The sequence below is a fragment of the Eleutherodactylus coqui genome, chromosome 2 (genome assembly GCF_035609145.1).
Source record: "Eleutherodactylus coqui strain aEleCoq1 chromosome 2, aEleCoq1.hap1, whole genome shotgun sequence".
NCBI lineage: Eukaryota > Metazoa > Chordata > Amphibia > Anura > Eleutherodactylidae > Eleutherodactylus > Eleutherodactylus coqui.
The window spans coordinates 207,586,096-207,596,641 of NC_089838.1; positions in this window are offsets into that span (position 1 = coordinate 207,586,096).

The window sequence follows — 10,546 nt, forward strand, 5'->3', positions numbered from 1 at the left end:
CTTATGGCTGTGTGAGTTCAGCCTAAAGCGTAGATTTTTAGCCCTAATTCAAGGGGCTTGACAAAAATATTGCATTTACCATTTAGGAGTTATAGCCATTTTTTACATAGCCACTCCATTTTCACAGGCTTAAAAGTGATGGGACTAACTAACATAATTATAAATGTGTTGTATTTAATAACTCGATGCACACACTTTGCAGCCCATGGCTCCCTGAAGTTTAGAATGCATAGGCTTCATCAAATTCTGCTTCCTCCCTTGAGATGCTTTGCAGTGCCTCTACTGCATCTGCCTTCAGTTGCTTCTTGCTGGGCCCTATAGCAGAGTATTCACTGGACCAGCCAAAAAAGAAATATGGGCTCACCTCACCAGCAGTATCTTCCAGTGTTGCAGGGAGATCTGAGATTTAACAGGAGCTCCGTCCTCAAGCAGCCGACGGCAAACTGCTAAATTCCATATAAAGAAAAGTAGAAGTGGAGAGGAGCTGCTACCGTTAAAAAAAATTTCATTCTTTATTGAGTAAAAAAAAGCATACAGCTCACAGGTTCGCGCTGAACGCGTTTCGGCTATAGTAGCCTTTATCAACAGCTTTATTCACTGGACCCACCTCCTCCAATGTTAGCCAGTTGAAAAAAAGGTTGCACACATATGATATGATACACACTTACTGATGGAAATAACAGGTTTAGACTAGGCTCTATCACAGATTTCCATTAAAACCCCAGACAATATAAGCGTTTTGTCTGGGGAAAAATACTGGACGGCAGGACAGAAGCTGGACAAACCCCATTATAGTCAGTCCTGCACTGTTGCTCTTTTGATGGATGGGAAAACTGAATTCAGAACACTGGTATGAACCCAGACGAACCTGAGGGGCAGGAAGAAAAAAAATAGGATGGGTAGTTTGTGTACAGAGGAGTCATGCCTGGCAGAAACAGTCATGGTGTTCTGAGCCTAAACAGAAGAAAAGGGAAATGCATATGACACAGCGGAAACAACACCTGTGATCACTGAAGGTAGCTGCGCTGTAATCATTATCACAGTGTAGAACTTTTATCTGATTAAGGCCGCCTGCAGACGAGCGGGTCGGATCCGGCAGCGAGAATTCTCACCGCGGGACCCGACTCGAGAGCCTGCAGGGACGAGCGCGTACTCACCCGCGCCTGGCGGCCCCGGCTCTTTCATGTGCCGGCTGCGGCGCAGCCGGCGCATGCGCAGACCGGAGCCAGCGGCCGGGTGAGTGCGAGCCCCGCACAAAAATAGGACATGCCGCGGTTTGTTTGCCGCGCGAGATTTCGCGTGGCCAAACCGCGGCCGTCTGCATATGAGTGCGTATTGTAATGCACTCCTATGCAAACTTTCAGTGGCGGAAATCCCGCGGGAAATACCGCCGCGGGATTTCCGCCCGTGTGCAGGCGGCCTGATAGATGGTGGCCGCATTATTTAGAGAGGTACTAGAGCTGAGCCGCTGTATCTAAGCCCACCATGTAATAAAAGTTGTCTTGCGGTATGTTCACACGTAGTGGAAGGTAGTACAGACCTTTTGCATCAGACTTCACCCCCTTCTTTTGAAAGGGTAAAATTAACTGTGTATCCACAAAAGATCAGCCTAAAAAAAAGCACACCATTGGTGCGCATTTTGAGGCTGAAATATTGCAGATTTTTGTGTTGATATTCCGCTGCAGAACATCTGCACCAATTACAGTACGTGTGAATGTACCCTTATAGATATGCTGTCCCCAATGTATATATTTTTTCATATCTAGTGTATAATTAAACTGTATGCTAGCAATTTTATTTACTGCTTTTATATACTATATGCTGGCAATTACTTATACATTATGTAGCAGAATTACTTTTATACAACATTGCAGCAATTATGTATGTACTTTACAGTAGAATTATTTATATACCATGTGATAAAATTTTATAACGGGGGCCCACTGTGCCTCTGTTGCCTGAGGGCCCACATAAACCCTGATATTACATTAACTAGTACCATTAAAGAAAAACAACTTGACACACAAAAAAGCAAGCACTCGTGCATCTTATGTCGGTGAGGAAAAAAGTCTCTTGAAAGGCAGGGATATGAAAATGAAAAAACTCAGGTCTTGAAAGAATATTAATATTATAGAACATTAAAGAATATTCCACTATTTTGGTTTAAGAACCTGTTGGGTCGTTTTCACTGTGTGCTTTGGGTCTTTATGCATCTATACCTATGCACTGTCCAATATTTTTTTTTTTTTGCAACATTTGACTGAATCTGAGCTGAAAGTATAGCTCCATACACTTCAAAATTCATCCTTCTACATCTCTCCACAGCCACATAATCTATGAACACCACAGAACCAGTTCCATTGGCAGCCATACATGCCCATGCCATACCACTTCCTCCACCATGTTGACAGCCCTTCCTTTCCTTCTACATTCTGTCCTCTTCCCATCATTCTGGCACAGGTAGTTCTTTGTTTCATCTGTCCAAAGAGTCTTGTTCTAGCCCTGGGTATCATTTTCAGATCTGATCTCAGTTGAGCATTACTAGAGGTTAGCATTTTGATATAGACCCTCTGTTTTTACATTCATGAAGGCATCTCTTGATTGTAGCCTTTCTTTGTCAAGGAAATCTGTATTTGTTCACTTCGGTGGTGGTTATGTATTCTTCTAGGCCTTTTGGAGCCACTGAGCTCATCAGTACTCTTTCAGGCTAATGGTAGCTGCCTTCAATGGCACGGACTCCTCCTTGGGCGACATATTGAGAGTTCCCTGGACCTGTCAACGAATGCAAATTCAGAACTTGGAATTTACCCCAGACATTTTGCCTCTGGAGCTTGTTCACATTTTGTGTGAAACCCCAACCTTCTAACCCCAACCCTGGTGTGTCTATTGTTGAAATCTGCTGAAACTGAAACAAATAAGTCTTTGTTCCGGCTGCACTGGAACAAATCATGTCGCCAACCACATTATTCTTTCCAGCACAAAGATGTGCTGCCGAGGTAAGGTAAAGGTAATGTCCCCTGGTGCAAGCACCGAGTCATGACTGACTCTTTAAAGTGACATCACATCGTGACGTGTTCTTGGCAGACTATTTTTGTGCGTCATAGAATCATAGAATGGTAGAGTTGAAAGGGACCTCCAGGCTCATCTGGTCCAACTTTCGGGATTCAAGGGGGGGTGGTTTGCCTTTCCCAGTCATCTCTTTACAGCTGGGTACACATTTTACCGACCCCAGAAGGATGGACGGCTGAGTCAACCTTGAGCCAGCTACCTGAACCATGCAGGGATTGAACCAGCAACCTTCAGGTCGTGAGCGAGAACCAAAGAACTCAGCACCACACGAGACTAGAACAGGTTCTTGAAATGAGGTAACAGACCACATTGGACAGAACCGTAAACCTGCAAATTGCTCAGTTGTCAATTTACTTTTGAGCATGTGAATATGGAGGAATTTTGTAAAGAAATCGCTGTAATAACCAACCAACTAACGCAGTATTTTTGTTGAACCCCTGAAACTGATTCGGACAATCTATAATTTAATTACATTTTAATGGTGCTGTACAGTGACTAACACTGTTTAATACTTCTGGACTCAACTGTATGTGTATATATATGAAATGGGGGAATTTATGATGTGCAGTTTTTTTTTAAAGTTTTTCTATGAAGTAAGTTATTTCTATCAATAGACCTATATTTCTTGAATAATCTGAATTGCGAAGGAGGGTGGGATTTTTTTCTACCTTGTTTACGGTGTTCTTGACTGAGGTCGCTCCACCTGCGTGCTCTCCCTATTTGGGATTGTGCTCTTCTGGGTATATTTCAAAGCCTCCTTGGACTGACCGTGTGGACGCCTGTCATCAGACGGGTGCTCCACACCAGGTAAGTCCCACCTACACCCTTAGGTGGTATTCCATAATCACCTTCTCAGAGAAATCCTTTAGATTGGAGCACTAGTCCGCTGATTTTTAAAAAATTTGCAGCATGCTTTCAGGTCTGGATTTTTATGTTTTACCATAGGTTTTTCTGTAGGAATAAAAGCACCAAAGAAAGAAACGGTTATTAAAGTGCCTGTGCAAATAACAAAAAAATGCAGACATCAAAAATTGCATGCGTTTTTTCTGGCTGTTTTTAGGAGCCAAAGCCAGAAGTAGTTCATTGAGCAGGAAGGAGAAGTTTAAAGGTGGTCTCACACACAGGTTTTAAACAACGTAAAAACCCCCTCCTGGTACCGTCTCTAATTTTCTATCCATCTGGATGCATGGAAGGGAGTCCTGGAAGTGCCATTTCCTGGTATCTTTCTGCAGTGGCACGGGTCTTTGACTTTCCCACCAATTATTCATGCCAGTGCAAGGACTGGCACAGAGGCTATGATGTGGATAGCCGATGTCTAAGCATTTGCCCTCCTGCTTTTAATTCTGTCCTGCCCCTCTAGTTTTGACAGACCTCAACATGGCCTTAAAGCACAGATTCTGAGGTAATGGCACTTTCGGTTTTGGATCCTTATGTGTGGGTGTACTGCCAACATCTGAGATCATTCCGGCCCTTTGGTCATGTAGTTTCATTGTGCAAGGATGACCTCTACATCATTCTTTAAGGAAGACAAAAATGGAGGTTCAAAAAAAGAAGCCTATCGGGAAATGTCAAATCTGAGGGGGAAAAAAATCTGGCCCCTGCATATAAGAAGCCCTTGTGCCAGAAATATACCAATAAATTCATTGCTGATAAATCTCTAAAGAAAAAAAAAATTATCTTCAGGGAAGAAGAGTTCAATACCTTGTAAGTAAGATTAAAGAAGCGATCGCCAGTGCCCTCCAATCAAGCCCAGGTGTAGACCATTCTTCCACTTCTGATTTTAAACCCCTTATGTAGGAAAGTGAACTGTAGGTCTAATATGAGTCTGATTCTTCTAATGACTGTTCTGGTGGTCCCTTATTTTCCTTTGAAAATACAAAGCAGCCTCTCAAAGCAGCCAGGCTGTTATAGACACTGAAGATGTCTACCATCCAAGATCAAATGATTTAGGGCTTAGATGCTAGAAGAGTTTGTTCCATTCACAAAAATGTTAAACTAATTATTAAGGAATGGTCAGACACCGAGAAAAATACATTTAACCTGCTCCCTTTTAAAAGAAAGTACACTTTCACTGAAGAGGATTTGGTTCCTGGGACAACTCCTAACGTAGATGCCCCTGTGGCAAAGATTTCAAACTACTTCTGCTATGAAAAGGTAAAATCCCTGTATATTTGCCATCCACAGGATTAACTTTTTTTTTGTTCTAAACTTTTTCAAGTGGCTAGGAACGTTTATTGCAAGTTGAGCTATGGAAGATGCATGAACCAGAGCTTAGGGGTATATCTACAGGAGAAGAGCATCACACTTAATACCCAAGTCTGGTTTGTACAGGCTTCACATGATGGGCAGATCAGGAGTTTGTGGTTTTTTTGGGGCTGTTAGATGAACTGTTTAATATTAATGACCCCTTGTTAACTCTGTTCAGTCCTGAACAAGAAATTTGTCTGAGAAATGAATGGGCAGTTTTGAAACGTGAGTCAAAGACTAACTATAAAATGTGTTGTTGAGAGTAGAATGAGGTCCACATTCTGGGGGTTCACACAAGTCTGATGTGTATTCCCTTGTTCCGTTAGCCCTCAAAAAAGCAGAAAAGACTCTTAAGTACTGTGTTAAGTCTTCTATTCTCCCTTTTATTTTCTGTTTTGCTTGCATTTGTTATTTTAGTGCTTTTAAAAAAAAACTTTTTGTAAGCACTGCACTTTTTGTATTAAAGCTTAAAGGGGTTGTCTCGCGAAAGCAAGTGGGGTTATACACTTCTGTATGGCCATATTAATGCACTTTGTAATATACATCGTGCATTAAATATGAGCCATACAGAAGTTATACACTTACCCCCTCCGGTGCTGGCGTCCCTGTCTCCATGGCTCCGTCTAATTTCAGCGTCTAATCGCCAGATTAGACGCGCTTGCGCAGAAGGGTCTTCTCCGTTCTGGTCGGTCCGGGCACGAGCGGCGTTCTGGCTCCGCCCCCTTCTACGTGTCATCGCGTAGCTCCGCCCCATCACGTGTGCCGATTCCAGCCAATCAGGAGGCTGGAATCGGCAATGCACCGCACAGAGCCCACGGTGCACCATGGGAGAAGACCCGCGGTGCATCGTGGGTGAAGATCCCGGCGGCCATCTTGGAGGAAAAGAAAGAAGAAGATGCAGAGAGAGGATTCGGGTAAGTAAAATTTTTTTTTAAATTTCAACACATCCCTTGTGTTTATCCTGCGCTGAACGGGGGGCCTATGCAAAAAAAACAACAACAAAAACGTTTCGGCGCGGGACAACACCTTTAAGGCTGCCTGTCCACAGGCGGGTTTTCATTGCGGTCCCCGCAGCGATAATTCGGCCACGGGAAACTCCGTGAAAGCTCTCTATAGCGTTGCTATGGAGAGTACTTTCCCCCTATCCACGAGCGGATCATCATTGCTATTCTCCACTCACGGCTGGCAAATCGCAGCATGCTGCGATTTGCCGCAATTCCCCGCGGTCCTCCACAGTCAGCCTATCTGTCAGATAGGCTGACCGGCGGAGATCAGTCTGCCTGCTCCCGGGCGGCGGCTCCCGCGGCAGAGATCCACCGCAGGATACCGTAACGCCCTTGGACAGGCAGCCTTAGGCTGGGTTTCCAAGGGATAGAAATCTCGTGAAATGTCTGTCGCTGGGCTGCACAGAAATTCTCGAGATTTCCACAGCAGAAAGACTGCTTCAAAACCCTCGCCATTTGGGGAAGAGGACCCACAGCGGAAACGGCAATACAATCGACGTTGCAGATTTGAATTCCGTGACGCATATCAGTATCCATGCGGCTTGCCTGCAGCAGATTGTCGGCAGCGTGTGAATGAGATTTTTGTAAACCTTGTCCACTTTGCTGCTCAGCCTCGGGTTTAAAAATTTCGAGCATCTTCAAAAATCCTGAAATATCATGCTAGGTCCTATTTTCAGGGAAACAACGTAGTATAAAAGAAATCTACAATCAGAAAATAAAACAGATTAGCATATGATAATACATTTCACTATCTGGTTTTAATTAGCAAAAAGTATAGGTGATATATTCCCTTTTAAAGCTTAATTGACTCATTTAGAGGAGTTTCTCAACGCAAAAGGCCCTAGAGAGCAAATCCTGTCCCCTATACCCATTTTCAAAAATGCTGTAGATTTTTTTTTTTCCAATGCCTTTGCCAACTCTGTCAAAATGGCAGTTGGGCAGTAACACTATCCAATTCTGATAGAAGGACCATTTGGTTGCATCTAGTCAGAGGGTGTAAGCTTCAAGTCCTGCCTATGTGCCATATATAGATTGTTCAGCTCTGGTCTTGGTGAAATTCTGGATAAGGCCTCTGACAGAAAGAAAGGTTTCCCTATGGAAAATCATCTTTTCTTTAAAAATAAATAAAATTGAGAACCAAAATAGTCAAGTAGGACCCCAAAAAATAAAGTGATCAAAAAATGGCAAACGTGTACGGGTAGAGAGAAGGGCCTTCTTTTTAACACTAAACATCCAGAAGGTTCTTTTAAATAATAATGCTATCTATTTAACAGTCGGAGATCACCTGAGGTTGGTTTCTTGTTTTTATTTTTTATTTTTTTCCGGCTGGGAAAAATCTCTCAATTCTTACGTTCTAGACGTCACCAAAGACAGATCTTGTTTAAAAATTAATTTGGTAGGGGGTGCTCAAAATTCTAATCACTTCCAGAGAAATAGAAGGCTTTAGGGGAAGGAATCCAAACTCTTCTGGGCAAGCAAGTATCCCAGGAGCAATGCAGCCAAGATTTCTATTCCTGTTTTTTTAATCCAAGCAAGAAGTTCAGAGCAAATATACCGGTAAATCTAAAAGTGCTTTATTAAGTACGAAAGGTTCAAAATGGAGACTTTGGCCTCAATAAATCTCTTAAGAGAAAGTTGCTACATGATCATAGATTTGCATGGAATATTTAGCAAGGTGATGGCATATGTCTTGTCCTATCTCAGTAGCAGATACCGCTGAGAAAAGGAAGTATGGTTATTAAAAAAGATATTCTGTAATTTGTTTGCCGAGAGAAAAGAAGCCTGGTGCTGGAAATGTAGCTGGATGCATTAAAAAAGTGTTTTTTTTTGTTTTTTTTTTGTTCATTTGTTTTTTAACATACTTCCTTTTCCCAGCAGTATCTGCTTGACTCAGAGATTGAATTTTCTGAGTCATTTCACCTACTATAGCCTGGCAATCAGGTGGGTGCGGGCCCACTACAGTTGTCTACAAGCCTTTATCCTTTCTAAATGGAATGAAATGCAAGAGTCTCAGACCAGTGTTTCCCAACTCTAATTCTTAAGACTGCCCAAAAGGGCATGCTTTCAGGATTTCCTTAGTATTGCACAGGTGATGTAATTCAGTACATCAATCATTGCCACAGGTGTTCTCTTTATTGAATATCCTCAAATCATGACCTGTTGGGGTCTTAAAGACTGGAGTTGAGAAACACTGCCCTACATATAAAAACGTATGTATTACCTTTTTGGTGAAAGACTCCCTGCATCCCTGGATTGGTAGCTAAAAAAAGTCATCTCTTACTAGCAGTACCATAGTCCTGTTCCAATAGGGTTGTCATTACCACAGATACCAGCAGCCAAGGTTGGGGAGCTTCCTTGGGCTACCTACACACTGGCGGGCGTAATATCGGGCCATGAAACTTCTCCCGATATCGCATTTGTCAACGTGCAATGTCATCGCGGATGTGCGCCGTTTTTCAGGCAAAAACATCTCACATCAGTAAAGTTCCGATCTCAATGGAGGATCGGAAGTGTTTCCCATTTTTTTAATGGGTAACCTTGAATGCGGGAGTCATGTGAAGCATTAAAGCTCCTATCGAAATTAATGAGCGATGCGTTTCGTGGAACGCAAAAAGTTACTCACTCATGACTACGCTTTAAAGAATCGTGTTCATATTTGTGCGGCTTGCAACGCACAAATCTCTCGGGATTTTCTCGGTCATGTGCCAGCAGTCTTACCAAAACAGTTCAAGGTCAAATTCAATATTTTCCAAGACTACTTAGGGCTCATGTCCACGACCGTGTTTTTACAGGGCATCATGTGTGCGTTGCATACATGCATGATAAGCAGTGGATAGAGGCAATGAAAGTAAATGGACTTCCATTGTTCCATGTGCACCAGTGTGTGGACATTGCGTATCGATATGCAAGATAAATTGCAGAATACTCTATTTCTCTGCTTACGGGCAGCGTTTCCATACTCACCGCTGCTCTAAGCAGGGAATTTTCTAAAAAAAGAAAAATATATATTTAAAAATCACACTGCGCATGTCTGTGATGTGTGATTTTCAGGTATGCGCAGTGCAATGCTCGGCCCATATGCGTTCCCTGAGAGCTCTTCATATAAGTGGTGGCTAAACTCAACAAACAAGAGCCTTTGTTGGTCAGAAAAATCTCTGCTTGGCCAGAAGTCCGTATATCTTTCCTGGCAGCAGTTCATCTCAACAAAAACCGTTCCGAATCCTTAGTCAATTTTTAACCAGAGTTTCTCCAGATAGCAGAAATATTGGGAAAGGACATATCTAGATCCAAGGGCATATGTACCATAGAGGCTGACCATGTAAGTGCTACAGGGCCCTTGGGGAGAGGGGGCCCTAGCTGTGATTGCACCATCCTTTTCCATTGTATATCAAGACCATATGCGGGACCTTTCATTTCAGGATTTGCAGGATATTCCTCTCCACTTATCAAAAGCCATTCCTTTTTTTGTTTTTCTATCGACATGGCCATATCAGGGCTTGTGTTTTGCATGGCGATCTCCACGATTTCATAGCAGAAGGCCAATAACTTCACAGGGAGCACGCTCCCTCTGTATAAACCCTTTGCATGATGTGATCTACAGTGATTATGACATGTAAGAGGTTTACAGTGGAAGGTCGGCTGCCAGTCACACTTGTCTCCCACTTCAAGTACCATGCACCCAGGAAGTAAACTTACATCCTGTGGTGTTAAGTGGTTAAAAGAGGAAGTGCATTGCTAGCAAACAGGGGGTGGAGAATTTTCTTAAGGGCTTATTCAGACGACCGTATTTAGGCAGGCATTTTGCTGCATAAAAAAATTGCCCATAAAACGCTAACATGCGAAGCTTTGGATTCCTATGGGTTCATTCAGATGAACAATTCTTTTTGCCGTATAAAATAATCACTCTGGGAAAAATGGCACACAAGTGACCGGTTTCGATCGCTGGTTTTATACGCCATGTGAGAAGATAGGGTAAAGCCTAGCTTTTGACATGATACGTAGCAAACTCCTATAGACTTCTATAGCAGCAGGAAAAAAAGGGAGGAGGGAGTTACCCTGTAGAATGCTGGGAAAAGACGACAGCTAGCCCTATTTAAGCATTATTGGTCATTCTGAGCATTTTTGTCAGATCGTTGGTTTCCATAGCTTTAGCGTATTATTTAATATTCACGCAGCAGTGCCCCATGTGAATGACATGAAATATGCAATAAAAGATCGGGACTCGA